Below are 15,751 nucleotides of genomic sequence, written 5' to 3' on the forward strand. Positions count from 1 at the left end.
TGCCAAATGACGCTCCAATGTCTCCTAAACTGCTCCTTTTATTTTGCCTGCGTACCCTTGACTCAGGAGTTAGTGTGTAATTATAATCATCCATAGTCTCCTGTAGTCTGATTTGATGATACTGGGATGATAGTGTTGGAGGAGGACCTCCAATAACCGTGAGACGTTATGTGTTATTTCTAAAGATACCATTGTTACATCATGTAATCGGGTTTTAGGATTCCCAATCCTAACTAGTCCGTCCAGGGGAAATTCAACCAATTGAGGGCACCGGGTAGGAATTTGATATCCACAAGTACTAAGGTTATACCACCTAACATCACTACATCCGAGTCTATCTACTACATGGGTACAGTATTCCTGACAGTTCTGACCTCCAAGGCCAGGTTCCCAAACAAAAGGAGGGAGATTGGCCCATCCTGCCATTAAATTTAATTATGTACCCAATATCCACACACCGTATTTTGGTTTCGTTATGTTACATATATAAGCCCACATACCCATCCCTGTGTGTGCATCATATATCCCCTTGATAACCAAGTCTCCCTCTTAGACCTTTTCTGTTTTTAGTCCCAACTCAGAAGGTGTGGTGAACCAGTATCCCTTTCATAATTGCTGTAGGAAATGCCACCCCATGGGTTGTTTTACGATGTCAGATCTCCAATCTGTATTAGCCCATCAACAGCCCGGATCTTTGATCCTAATTGGTATTCCGGGTCTCTTGAGAGGCACAAAAATGGTACGTTCTGTCATGGTCTTTCCCTTGTAGCCATGTAAAATGGCTAACTCCCGATTAGAATGGCCAAACCCCGATTTAAAATGGCAAACGGAAGAGGCTGATGGGAAAATAAGCCAACAGGACTCAAACAGACAGCTGCAGGTAAAACAGTGTATTCGCCTCTGGGGAAGCCAGACAGAATCAATACCTGCAGCCATCAACACAACAACACACTAGCCATCTGCATAGTAAGTAGCAATCCCGGGAACAATATGCTACAAATTAGTAACACAAAGCCGACCCAGACTTTTCGGCGCCAGCAGGAGCTTACACAAAGAGAGGTAAATGACCACCCCTCGATCAAGGAATCGCTCCAGCATTGGAGAATATCGAACCAAGTGATTGGGACCAAGTCCAATCACTTGGAACCAGGTACAAGGTCCACCCCGAAAGGCGGGAAGCCCCTGGGGACTATAAGAATAGGGGCCAAGTTCAAATCGACCCTTCTTCACCCCTCTTCCTCTCTCCATCCCCTCCACACCCTTCGAGACCCTCTGCAACAGCCGCGAGAAACGTAAGTCTTACTCCAACGCTCGCTACGAGATAGGCACTCCTGACAATCGACCTGTACCAGCTTTGAATCCCGCAGGCTCAGAACCCATACGAAAGGCCATTCGTTTCCCTGACCTGGTGGGCCATTTCCAAAGTTAAATATTGGCCTGTTAGTTGTAGGAAGTAGCTTAGAAGTAGAATTAATGTATAAGTATTGATTGCTGTATATAATAAATGTGCATTGATTTAACTCTTACTAAGCGGTGTGTTGGATTATTGATCATTACTCGGACTTGAACCACATGGCGGTATCAGAAAAATACCTGGCGACTCAAGAGCAAAGGTGACAGAATAAAAGCAATTAAACTAAGGCTAAAACGAGCAACATTTTGGCGACATCCTGACTGGACCCGATCTAGAAGTGGAAAACCACTCCGGGAGAACCCAAGAAATTTGAATTAGAAACCCAATTGGAAACAGAAAGCCACAAGTGTTCAAGCGGTTCTGATCAATAGTCATAATTCGGAAGTGTGTGTATGCATGCGTAACTAACAGGGCTATAAGGTAAAACTGATAGATTTTTGTTGCGTCAAAACTGTCAGAAGTCTGTATTTTCGGAAAGTAGCGAAAGCCGTACCCGCATTTACAACACCGCCTTAGCCCCCTGTTCCAAATTTAGAAGAAGCAGTCGGATAGAAAAGATGGCCATGCAGGCAATGCAGCACCTCATGAACCCTGAGGAATTTACGGTCGCAGTGACCAGCAGCAGTAGAGTGGGACAGTGTCCCATTTGGGAGGAGGAAATCCGGAAATATCTCAAGGGGAAAGGATGGCCCCTGTGGAATGATTTCTGCGATAATGAGGAATCAGGTCCCGGAAGTATAGGGCATACTTGGTGGGAGAACCTGAGCGAGATACACAAAAAGAGCTTGGGAAAAGCTCGCAAGCCGATGGCAATCGTGTCCTGTTTGGCACAATTGCGAGGCACAGAGGAGGTCGTCAAGACGCTCCGCAAAGAAGTTGAGGGCATACATTGGATGAGTAAAGTGGATGTGAGTAAAGTTGAGAAAGAGAATTTAGAATTAAGGAGGAAATTGGCAGCAAAGGATGAAGAGGTGGCTGATGCCAAACGGGGTCACCAGTCTTGTCTGGCGCATTTAAGCAGTTTCCAGTCGCAGTATGAAAAGGCCTATCAGGACATGCAACGTGCAGTCCTGGTAAGAGAAGAGACAGAGAACAGGTAGAGACGCTACAGAAACAGTGTAGTGATCTCAAGGCAGCCTTAAGAGCACTGCACGCTGCCACCACAGTACAAAGACAGAGCACCATAGATCATGCAAAGTGCCGGATGCAGATTGCAGAGCTGCAATTGCTGCTTTCTGTTCAGAAAGGTTTTCAGGAAACCTTTGGGGAAAAGTTAGACCAGGAAGACGGCCCTGATTGGAAAGAGTTACACGAAACAGCGCAGAGATATGTTCAGGGAACATGTGCGCAGGGAAAGCCCCAAAAGAGAAAAGCACCCCAACCCCCCACACAGCAGATAGTTCAGGCTCCAGTGAACCCTGTAACCACCCACCGCACAGCCACATCGGACGATGCGGAATTTCTATATTCCACCCCCTTAACAGTGACCCAATTACGGGACGAGTGCGAGAAGATCACACCGTTCCTCCCCGCCTCAGACCCCCACCATTTCTTTGCCACAGTTAGACATCAGGCGAACATGTACGGCCTGGACGAGAGAGAGCATGTAAAGCTCATGGTTTTAAGTTTAGATCCGTCGGTAGCAGCAGCCCTTCCCGACCCACAGAATGTAGGAGGCACCCTTGCAGCAACGCATACCGCGATCCTGGATGCAATCGGGTATAACCGGGGTGACCCCGTAGATGGCCCCAATAAATGTAGGCAGAAGAAATCTGAGCATCCCACAGCGTTCGCTGGACGCCTGTGGATTCACTTCGCAGCAGTCTTCGGAAACGTAGACCGTGCCCATTTGTCCCCAGACAACATGGCCAATTGGACCCGCACCCTTATCTCCCATGCCACAGATGCAGGACAGAAAGCCTGTACTAGTTATGATCCCTCAGAAGAGGCCCATAACGAGAAGTGGGTGGTGAAAAGGTTGTCCCGCGTTTGGGAGCAATCTGTTCAGAGCAAACCCACAGTTAAAACCACTGAGGAAAAGCAGGCCGCCGCAGACATGCAGGCAGTAAAAACAACACACCACAACCCCGCATGGGTAAATGAGGGAAAGAACAGCCCCCCACCCGAGTCACTAAAGTGTTACAACTGCGGACATTTGGGACATTTCACAAAAGAATGCAATGCCCCTAAAAAGCCACAGAGAGCCCAACAGACAGGCACTCTGATTAAGAAAAAGACAGAGCCCATCCATAGCGTTAGCGCCCGTTCGGATCAGACGGACTTGACCGGAACGGACTGACGGTGTACAGGTCCCCCAGTGGGGTCTGCGACACCCTTTGGGATAGGTCAGGACGACCCATAGTTGCAGGGAAAATTCAGGGACAGCCTATCAAATTTCTCTGGGACACAGGAGGGTCCCGCACCACCATAAATTCCTCCCCCTATTTCAAAAAGACACGTGGCCCACTACAGCCACTATCACCCTCAGCGGCTTTACAGGCCACTCATAGCAGGGACACATCACAGCCCCTGTACCCATTCAAATTGGTAACATTACCACCAAGCACCCCGTGGTTTTAGTTGACCTGCCCCACACAGCAGAGCACATTCTGCGAATTGACTTCATGAATTCCCACAACTTATCATTCGATCCAGTCAACCAGTGTGTCTGGAAGATGGCGAAATCCGCAAGAGCCCCCGCAACGCTCAACATAGGCGAATATATGAACAAAATTAGCGCCGTAGGCGAATTTTGGTTCAACCCGACCACGCTTAGCACGGACAAGCAGGTGAGGGCAGTCCTGCAAAAGAACAGGCCAGCATTCGCGACCCACAAGCACGACTGTGGACGGATGACTGGCTCCGTACAAGTAACAGGACCTGACCCTAGACCCCAGAAACAGTACAGATTCCCCCAGAAGCAGAGGGAGAAATCTCAAAAGTAATAGAGAGCTTATTAGAGCAGGGTGTACTTAGATCAGTAGCCTCCACTAATAATGCCCCGATTTGGCCAGTGAGAAAGCCCGATGGATCATGGTGACTGACCATTGATTATCGGGAACTCAACAAAGTCACTCCCGCAGCAGCCCCCACCGTAGCAACAAGTCCCGAGACCATGCTCAAGCAGGGACTCAATTCCCGCGACTTCACGGTTTTGGACATCAGTAATGGATTCTGGTCCATTCCATTGGCAAAGGCGTGCCAGTACAAATTTGCCTTCACCTTTAAAGCACAGCAGTACACGTGGACATGCCTGCCACAAGGATTCCACAACTCCCCCTCCATTTTCCACCGACAGCTGGCGAATGGATTAGCAAAATTCTTTCACCCCGAATGTCTGGTACAGTATGTAGACGACCTACTACTGCAGACAGACACCAAGGAAGAGCACATTGAGCTTCTGTCCGAACTCCTGGAACTATTACATTCAATTGGTTGTAAAGTCAACCCCAAAAAGGCCCAGATTTTGGAAGAAAAAGTGGTATATTTGGGAACAATTATCATGCACGGTAAACGCGAGATCGAGCATAAAAGGATTGACTCGATCGCTAAATTGCCCCTTCCCCAGAACGTTTCAACCCTCCGGTCGTTTTTAGGACTGGTTGGCTACTGCCGAAACCACATTGACGGTTTCGCCAGCAAGGCAGCACCCCTCTCAGACCTCCTAAAAGGAGCCCCCTGGGAATGGCTTCCGCAGCATACGGATGCTGTGGACTCTTTAAAACAGGCACTCATAGCAGCCCCCGCACTACAAGTTCCAGACCCGCTTTCCCCTTACGCCATAGAGGTAGCGACCACAGACCGCACCCTTTCAGCCGTGCTCCTCCAGGAACGGCACGACCAGTTAAGACCCGCAGCTTACGCCTCCCGACTTTTAGATGCTGTGAGCAGGGATTTTCAGCCTGTGAGAGGCACCTGCTCGCAGTTTTCTGGGCAGTCCAGTACTTTTCATACATTACCGGACTGAACCCCATCACAATTCTGACCGAACACACCCCCACCCAACTTTTACTGGACGGACAACTCAAGGACGGTACAGTAAGCCAAATAAGAGCAGCGAGATGGACCCTTCTCTTGCAGGGATGGGATATCACAGTAAAAAGGACAAAGACACACACCTACTTAGCCGACAATTTCCAGTACCCCGGAACCTCCCAGGAATGTGAGATTATCTCTCCACACCACAACACAGGCCCCTTTATCGCTAAAACACCCCCCAGAAAGATAGATACTTCAACCCAGAGCCCCCAGCACACGGTCACGTGTGAGCCCATTAAGATTTATGTGGCTGGATCTTCCACAGTCTTGGATGGGAAGCGCATAACAGGTTGCGGGATCTATGTCGAGAACGCGCAGGGACACGCCCTCGAGGAAATATCGTTGAAACTGCCCAGACACTTAGGCGTGCAGGCAGCAGAGCTTGCGGCCATTGCATATATAGTTGAGCACCCAGATTCCTTCCCCAGCCCAGCAGACATATACTCAGACAGCCTCTATGTCTATAACAGCCTTACGGAATTTCTGCCCCTGTGGGAAGCAAGAGGATTTGTTTCCGCAGATGGAAAACCCCTCCCCTCAGCCCCATTACTCCGCCATATTTTAGAAAAAGCCCAGAACAGGACTTTTGGGATCATCAAGGTCCGCAGCCACCATCGTTCCTCCCCCCCATGAAATGTAAAAGCCGACGCACTGGCTAAGGCAGGTTCCAGACATGGGTATTTTTGGAACCCCCCCGAAAGCGCACCAGTGAGTGCAGTTCAGGTCACACAGACAAAGATTGAGGATCTAGTAGAGGCCCAGAAGCAGGACACCAATCTCAAGGAGATTGTAAAAGGGAAGTATCCCGCCTCCTACGAGAGATTTAGAAACACACTGACCACACATGACGGTGTGGTGTTAAAGGACAGCCTTTATGTGGTTCCTGAACAGGACAGGAACCAATTGATTTGTTTGTTCCATGACGGTCATGGACATCAGGGAATCAATCCCACTACAGCCCATCTCAAACAGCTTTGTTGGTGGCCAAACTTAAAGGAAGATGTAAGCCATTACATAGAAAATTGTCTTATCTGTGCGCAGAATAACCCCGACAGATATGCCAAAAAGGCCCAACTCAGCCACACCCGACCCGTTAATGGCCCCTGGACTAACCTCCAGATTGATTTTATAGGTCCATTGCCCCCTAGCAGGAATGGCTATAAATATGTACTTGTGGTCATAGACACATTCACAAAATGGGTGGAAGCATTTCCAGCCCGCACAAACACTGCAAAAACCACAGCCAAGATTCTAACCCACCACATTTTTACAAGATGGGGACTCCCCCGCAGCATTTAGTCGGACCAAGGTTCCCACTTTACGGGGCGTGTCATGCAGAACGTCCTCACGATATTTGGCATCACCCAAAAATTCCACATTGCATACCACCCACAGTCGAGTGGTATCGTGGAGCGCATGAATCGGACCCTAAAAACCACCCTCAGAAAAATGGTCCAGCAGAACAACATCACTTGGGTCTCAGTCCTCCCTTTTGCGCTGATGTTTTTTCGTAACAATTTCTACATCCACAGGTTACACCCCACACACTCTCAGGACCGGACACCCCATGAAAGGCACAGAATACTTGTTAGGTTTGGACATGACCAGCCCCGAAGTAACGGCCTCACACACAAGAAAGCCGTGGAGCAATTAGTTGCGAATGTTAAAACAGCTCAGTTAGCAGCCGCAGTAAAATTGGGCACCAAAAAGAAACAGAGCAAGGCTTGTTTCGACAAGACAGTGCACGCGACTGAGTACGATATCGGACAGCAAGTGATGCTGTCTGCATATAACCCCAGCACATTCCTTTTTAAAAAAAATATATTTTATTGAAATTTTTTTTCTAAACAACATTTTTCCCTCTTACAAAGCCAACGAAACGAAAACAAATCAGAAAATTTTAATACACAAGTAACAAAACCCCATTATCTATTGGCCTACACTAAACTAAACCCCCCCCCTTCCCCCTGGGCTGCTGCTGCTGGTCATCCATCTCCCCTCTAACGTTCCCCTAGGTAGTCGAGAAATGGCTGCCACCGCCTGGTGAACCCTTGAGCCGATCCTCTCAGGGCAAACTTTATCTGCTCCAGTTTAATAAACCCCGCCATATCATTTACCCAGGCCTCCAGTCCGGGGGGTTTCGCCTCCTTCCACATGAGTAGGATCCTGCACCGGGCTACTAGGGACGCAAAGGCCACGACATCGGCCTCTTTCGCCTCCTGCACTCCCGGGTCTTCCGCAACTCCAAATAGAGCTAACCCCCAGCTTGGTTTGACCCGGGCCTTCACCACCTGCGAGATCACTCCCGTCACTCCCTTCCAATATCCTTCCAGTGCCGGGCACTCCCAAAACATATGTGCGTGGTTTGCCGGGCTCCCGCCACATCTCCCACATTTGTTCTCCACTCCAAAGAACCTGCTCAATCTTGCCCCCGTTATGTGTGCTCTATGTAGCACCTTAAATTGAATCAGACTAAGCCTGGCACATGAGGAAGAGGAGTTTACCCTGCTTAGGGCATCAGCCCACATACCCTCTTCTATCTCCTCCCCTAATTCTTCTTCCCACTTTCCCTTTAGTTCTCCCACCGACTCCTCCCCCTCTTCCCTCATCTCTCTGTAAATCTCTGACACCTTGCCCTCTCCGACCCACACCCCTGAAAGCACCCTGTCCTGTATCCCGTGTCGGGAGCAACGGAAATTCCCTCACCTGTTGTCTAGTAAACGCCCTCACCTGCATATATCTCAAGAAATTCCCCCGGGGTAACTTATACTTTTCCTCCAGTGCTCCCAAGCTCGCAAAAGTCCCCTCTATGAATAAATCTCCCACCTTCCTAATTCCCAACTGGTACCAGCTCTGAAATCCTCCATCCATTCTTCCTGGGGCAAACTTATGGTTGTTCCTGATAGGGGACCCCACCAGGGCTCCCCGCACCCCTCTCTGTCGCCTCCACTGTCCCCATATGTTCAGTGTTGCCGCCACCACCGGGTTCGTGGTATACTTTTTAGGTGAGAGCGGTAGCGGTGCCATCACCAGCGCCTCTAAACTCGTCCCTTTACAGGACTTCCTCTCCAGTCTTTTCCACGCCGCTCCCTCACCCTCCACCATCCATCTACGTATCATTGCCACATTGGCGGCCCAATAGTAATCTCCCAAGTTCGGTAGTGCCAGTCCTCCTCTGTCCCTACTGCGCTGAAGGAACCCCCTCCTTACTCTCGGAACTTTCCCTGCCCACACAAAGCTCGCAATGCTCCTATCTATTTTATTAAAAAAGGTCCTGGTGATTAATATAGGGAGACATTGAAATACAAATAAGAACCTCGGGAGGACCATCATCTTAATTGCTTGCACCCTGCCCGCCAGCGATAAAGGCTGCATGTCCCACCTCTTGAAGTCCTCCTCCATTTGTTCTACCAGCCGTGTCAGATTAAGTCTGTGCAAGGTTCCCCAGCTCCTAGCGATCTGAATCCCCAGGTATCGGAAGTTTCTTTCCACTTTCCTTAGCGGTAAGCCTTCTATCTCTCTACTCTGGTCCCCTGGGTGTATCACAAATAATTCACTCTTCCCCATGTTTAGCCTATACCCCGAGAATTCCCCGAACCTCCTCAAAATTTGCACAATCTCTATCATCCCCCCTGCTGGGTCCGACACGTATAACAATAGGTCATCCGCGTATAACGAGACTCGGTGTTCTTCTCCCCCTCTAATCACCCCTCCCCATTTCCTGGAGTCTCTCAATGCCATGGCCAGAGGTTCAATTGCCAACGCAAACAACACTGGAGACAGCGGGCATCCCTGTCTTGTTCCCCTATATAATCGGAAATACTCCGATCTATGTCGACCTGTAACTACGCTTGCCGTTGGTGCCCCATAAAGAAGTCTACCCCAGCTAATAAACCCGTTCCCAAACCCAAACCTCCTTAACACTTCCCATAAATACTCCCACTCCACCCTATCAAATGCTTTCTCTGCATCCATTGCCGCCACTATCTCTGCCTCCCCCTCCACTGGGGGCATCATTATCACCCCTAGTAGTCGTCGCACGTTAACATTCAGTTGTCTCCCTTTTATGAACCCTGTCTGGTCTTCGTGCACCACCCCCGGGACACAGCCCTCTATCCTCGATGCCAGTACCTTTGCCAATAATTTGGCGTCCACGTTCAATAGTGAAATAGGTCTATAGGACCCGCACTGCAACGGATCTTTGTCCCTCTTCAAAATTAGCGATATCGTCGCCTCCGACATCGTCGGGGGTAGAGTCCCCCCTTCCCTGGCCTCATTGAACGTCCTTGCCATCAACGGGGCCAACAAGTCCACATATTTTCTGTAGTATTCCACCGGGAACCCGTCTGGCCTCGGGGCCTTCCCTGCTTGCATGCTTCCCAGTCCCTTAATAACCTCGTCCACCTCAATCGGCGCCCCCAGGCCTGCCACCTCCTGCTCCTCCACTTTCGGGAACCTCAATTGGTCCAGGAACTGCCGCATCCCCTCCTCTCCCTCTGGGGGTTGTGACCTATACAGTTCCTCATAGAAGGTCTTAAACACCTCATTTATCTTTCCTGCCCTTCGCACGGTGTCTCCCCTTTCATCCCTAATTCCTCCTATCTCCCTCGCTGCTGCCCTCTTTCGCAGTTGGTGCGCCAACAGGCGACTAGCCTTTTCCCCGTATTCATACCTCCTCCCCTGTGCCTTCCTCCACAGTACCTCCGCCTTTCTGGTGGTCAGAAGGTCAAACTCGGTCTGGAGTCGTCTCCTCTCCCTGTACAGCTCCTCCTCCGTGGTCTCTGCAAATTCCCTGTCCACCCTTAAAATCTCCCCCAGTGATCTATCCCTTTCCTTGGCCTCTGTTTTCCTTTTGTGAGCCCCAATAGAGATCAGCTCTCCTCTGACCACCGCTTTTAGTGCTTCCCAGACTACTCCCACAGGGACCTCGCCGTCGTCATTGACCTCCAGGTATCTCTCAATACACCCCCGCACTCTTGCACACACTCCCTCATCCGCCATCAGCCCCACATCTAATCGCCAGAGTGTTTTCTGCTCCCTGTCCTCTCCTACTTCCAGGTCCACCCAATGTGGGGCATGATCCGAAACCGCTATGGCTGAGTATTCAGCTTCTTCCACCCTAGAGATCAATGACCTTCCCAAAACAAAAAAATCTATCCGGGAGTACACTTTATGGACATGGGAGAAGAAGGAATACTCCCTAGCCCTGGCTCTAAGAAATCGCCATGGATCCACTCCCCCCATTTGGTCCATAAACCCCTTAAGTACCTTGGCCGCTGCCGGCCTTCTTCCGGTCCTTGAGCTGGATCTATCTCGCCCCGGGTCCAGCACCGTATTGAAGTCCCCTCCTAAAATCAAATTTCCTGCCTCCAGGTCCGGTATACGCCCCAGCATCCGTCTCATGAATCCCGCATCGTCCCAATTTGGGGCATACACATTAACCAACACGACCTCCATTCCCTCCAGCCTGCCACTCACCATTACATATCTACCTCCGCTATCTGCTACGATGGTCTTTGCTTCAAATGCTACCCGTTTCCCCCCCAAAATGGCCACCCCTCTGTTCTTTGCGTCCAGTCCTGAGTGGAACACCTGTCCCACCCATCCTTTCCTTAGCCTAACTTGGTCCGCCACCTTTAGGTGCGTCTCTTGGAGCATAACCACGTCTGCCCTTAGTCCTTTCAAATGCGCGAGCACTCGGGCCCTTTTTATCGGTCCATTCAGGCCTCTCACGTTCCACGTGATCAGCCTCACTAGGGGGCTACCCGCCCCCCTCCCGTGTCGACTAGCCATTACCTTCTCTAGGCCAGTCCCATACCCCGCCTCCGCGCTCCCGCTCGCTCCCCCAGCGTCGCACACCATCCCCGCCCACCCACTCTTTAGCCATTTCCTTTTGGATTTCCGCAGCAGCAACCCAGTTGTCCCCCCCCCCCCCCCCCCCCCGCTAGATCCCCATCTAGCTTGATTGCTCCCCCCATATCACTTCCGTAAGTCAGCTGACTTCAACTGACCCCGGCTACTCCTGCTCACTCCTCGACCCCCCCCCCCCCCGGTGTGAGGGAACTCCCATCCGCCTTGCTCCTGTTTTCCCGCCTTATCTTTCTGGCGCGGGAACATCACTTTACCTGACCCGCCTCTTATGGCGCAGCTCCCTTTCCCCTCCCCCTCCCCTTCCCCATTCTCCGACTATGTCCCGTCTTTCCCCCCTCACCGGCGCCAACATTTCCCCAGTGTCTCCCCCTTTCCCTGTTTATTTCTCGATTAACTTCCACCATAACATTAACATTAACAAAAACAATAACAATAACAATTCCCTGCAGCATCAGTCCCTCAGTTCTGGTCCAGTTTCTCTTCTTTAATGAAGGACCATGCTTCCTCCGCCGTCTCGAAATAATAGTGTCTCTCCTGATACGTGACCCATAGTCTTGCCGGCTGCAGCATCCCAAACTTCACCTTCCTTTTATGCAAAACCTCTTTGGCTCGGTTGAAGCTCGCCCTCCTTCTCGCCACCTCCGCACTCCAGTCCTGGTATATCCGTACCACAGCATTCTCCCATCTGCTACTCCGCGCCTTTTTAGCCCATCTCAGGACCTCTTCTCTGTCCTCAAGGCGATAAAATCGCACGATTATCGCCCTCGGTGGTTCTCCCGCTTTTGGTCTTCTCGCCGGGATCCGATTTGCCCACTCCACCTCCATGGGGCCCGCAGTGAGCTCAGCATCTTACTTGCGTACGCTCCACAGTCCACTCCTTCCACACCCTCAGGGAGACCTAGTATCCTAAGGTTCTTCCTTCGCGCTCCGTTTTCAAGGGCCTCGATCCTTTCAGCACACTTTTTATGAAGTGCCTCGTGCGTCTGAGTCTTAACCGCCAGGCCCAGGACCTCGTCCTCAATATCTGACACCTTCTGCTCCACCACGCGGAGCTCAGTCTCCTGGGTCTTTAAAGTCTCCTTAAGCCCCTCAATTGCCTGTAGCATCGGGGTCAGTACCTCCTTCTTCAGCAGGTCCACGCACCGTCTCACGATTTCCTCCTGCTCAGGCCCCCATGTCGCCTGCGCTTTACCCCAGCACATTCCTGTCACCTAAATACTTGGGTCCGTATTCCATTGCGGACAAAGTAAGCCCATCTGTTTACAAAATAATGTACCCCAATAGTAAGACTGCGCGGTTTCATATTAACCAGATGAAGGTTTATGGAACACAGTCGAACCACGCACACCACGTCATGCTTGACGCAGCAGACCACACCCCGCCCACAGCCAACGTAACCCTACCAACCCCCACCACATCCAGCCCAGCCACGGAATCAACTCCACCCCCGAAATATACACTCCGCCCCAGAACGCCAACAGACTGCAGCAGCAGAGACAGCGACTGTGACTCTGGCGATAGCCACAGCACGCCTCCCTACTATTCCCATGCAACTCCGGACCCACACCCAGCGACCCCGGCTACGATCCAAGTGATCCTTTCCTGATCACTTTTCTGAACAAACCCCACCACCGACCACCGAACCACACTGACAACCCCGATTTTGTCCCCACACAACTAGACACCAATTATTGGCACCGTGGCAACTCATACCGACTCGTCCGCAACGACGAGAGCAACCCCAACTCACACCATGCAGCCCTTTCAGCCCTAATCCACTCCAGAGTTTGGCAGCCGGGAGAAGAGGACGACCTTGGGTCTGACTCCCAAACCGCCAACCCCTTTGCGACCCTGTTCGCAACCGAGAACTGAGGTGTCCAGATGATGTTTTAAAAGGAACCGCTTGGGAAAAGTGTTGTCCTTTCTGATGGAACCTGCAGAATGTTTTATGTTGTTTGTACGTTTGTTAAATGTTGTATGTCCGACAAATTGAACTGAAGTCTTGTCCCCCTCAGGGGCATATTCAGTGTATTAGACCAGCTGGAGCTGCAGACCGGAGGGGGGTCTCGTGTTCTGGCCTTCGCCTCGCTGATTGCTCGAAGATGGGTGCTGGCGGGTTGGAGGTCAGCTTCTCCACCCAGCGCCTTGGTATGGCTTGGGGATCTTATGGAGTTTTTGTATCACAAGAAACTTAAGGACACTATGAAGGGCGTAATTGAGGGGTTCTATCAAAGATGGCAGCTGTTTATTTTGTACTTTAAAGAGCTGGTTACCGTTAGTTTTCAGGGAGAGGAGTGGGAGTTGTGGTGCTGGTGGGATGTTTGGTTGGCTTTCTGGTGGGGAGGTGCTGGAAGTAGTTTGTTATTACCTGCCTTTGTTGTTGTTATGTATAACATTTGAAAAAAGCTGAATAAAAATATTTTTAAAAAAGATTACAATTCTGCAGAGAGCATGAATAAAGTGGAAATATGGTGTGGGATTTTGGGATATGTTGAACACTAATAACGGATGTATTTTCTGTGGTTTAGAGTAATGGTTGCCTACTAAGCAATGTTTAGTTGTTCTTTTGAGCTGGTCTTTTACAGTAAAAGTCTTAAAGCTTGAAATCTTGGGCGTCATTCTCCGACCCCCCGCCGGGTCGGAGAATGGCCGTTGGCCGCCGTGAATCCCGCCCCCGCCCCCCTCTCCGCTCCCGGAGATTGGGCGGGGGCGGGAATCCGGCCGCGCCGGTTGGCGGGACCCCCCGCTGGATTCTCCGGCCCGGATGGGCCGAAGTCCCGCCCAGAAATTGCCTGTCCCGCCGGCGTAAATCAAACCTGGTATTTACCGGCGGGACCAGGCGGCGTGGGCGGGCTCCGGGGTCCTGAGGGGGGGGGGGGGGCGCGGGGCGATCTGACCCCGGGGGGTGCCCCCACGGTGGCCTGGCCCGCGATCGGGGCCCACCGATCCGCGGGCGGGCCTGTGCCGTGGGGGCACTCTTTCCCTTCCGCCTCCGCCACGGCCTCCACCATGGCGGAGGCGGAAGAGACTCTCCCCACTGCGCATGCGCGGGAAACTGACAGCGGCTGCTGACGCTCCCGCGCATGCGCCGGGAAACTGACAGCGGCCGCTGACGCTCCCGCGCATGCGCCGCATTTCCGCCCCAGCTGGCGGGGAAACAAACGCCATTTCCGCCAGCTGGCGGGGCGGAAATCCCTCCGGCGTCGGCCTAGCCCCTCAATGTTGGGGCTAGGCCACCAAAGATGCGGAGCATTCCGCACCTTTGGGCCAGCGCGATGCCCGTCTGATTGGCGCCGGCTTTGGCGCCAGTCGGCAGACATCCCGCCGTTGGGGGATAATTTTGCCCGTTGTGTGGTTCCTTTAAATTGGTCACTGTAAATTCAACATTTAAAAAAAATGTCTCTACTGGGATTGTAACAATCTTAACTACATTATGCACCTCAATGTTAGTAAAAGAAATAAAAAGTACATTAAAATATTTTATCCCAAATTAATCCAATTGCTCTCTGAAAATTGATAATATAAACACAGCGACAGGTAATTGAACAGCGTTCAAATACTACAATATACCAACCTCGGTCGGGATTCTCCGACTTCATCCATTGCCGTCCCACTGCAAGAGAAAATGGCGAATTTGGCGTCCCAGCCAAAACTCCATTCACTTTTAGCGGGACCAGAGAACCCCAGCCATGAGCAATGTCAGAGAATCCCAGCCCTAATTATTTATCAAGCACACAGAGTAGCACATTTTAAAACTGATTAGATATACAAAATAGGGGCACTAAAAGCCAGACAATGCATTAGGAATAACAACTTTCATTTGTGTACCATGGTGAGAGGGAGAAGTGGCAAGGCTTTCTAAAACAGCAGGAGAGCAAGATTACTTAAAGAGCAAGAAAGAGAACAAAGTAAAGTACAGCACAGGAACAGGCTCTTTGGCCCTCCAAGCCTGTGCCGATCATGAAGCCCTAACTAAAAAAAAACCTTCTGCCCTTACTCGGTCCATATCCCTCTATTTTCTCCCTATTCATGTACCCATCCAGATGCCTCTTAAATATTGCTAACGTGCCTGCTTCCACCACATCCTCTGGCAGCGCATTCAAAGCACCCACCACTCTCTGCTTGAAATACTTACCCCGCACAACTCCCTTAAACTTTCTCCCTCTCATCTTGAACCTGCGCCCCTTGTAGAATAGAATATAGAACAATACAGCGCAGTACAGGCCCTTCGGCCCACGATGTTGCACCGAAACAAAAGCCATCTAACCTACACTATACCATTATCATCCATATGTTTATCCAATAAACTTTTAAATGCCCTCAATGTTGGTAACTTGTAATTGATACTTCTGCCCTTGGAAAAAGACTCTGACTATCCACCCTGTCTATGCCTTTCATAATTTTGTAGACCTCTATCAGGTCACCCCC

This window comes from Scyliorhinus torazame, chromosome 2, assembly GCF_047496885.1.
Source record: "Scyliorhinus torazame isolate Kashiwa2021f chromosome 2, sScyTor2.1, whole genome shotgun sequence".
Classification (NCBI taxonomy): Eukaryota; Metazoa; Chordata; class Chondrichthyes; order Carcharhiniformes; family Scyliorhinidae; genus Scyliorhinus; species Scyliorhinus torazame.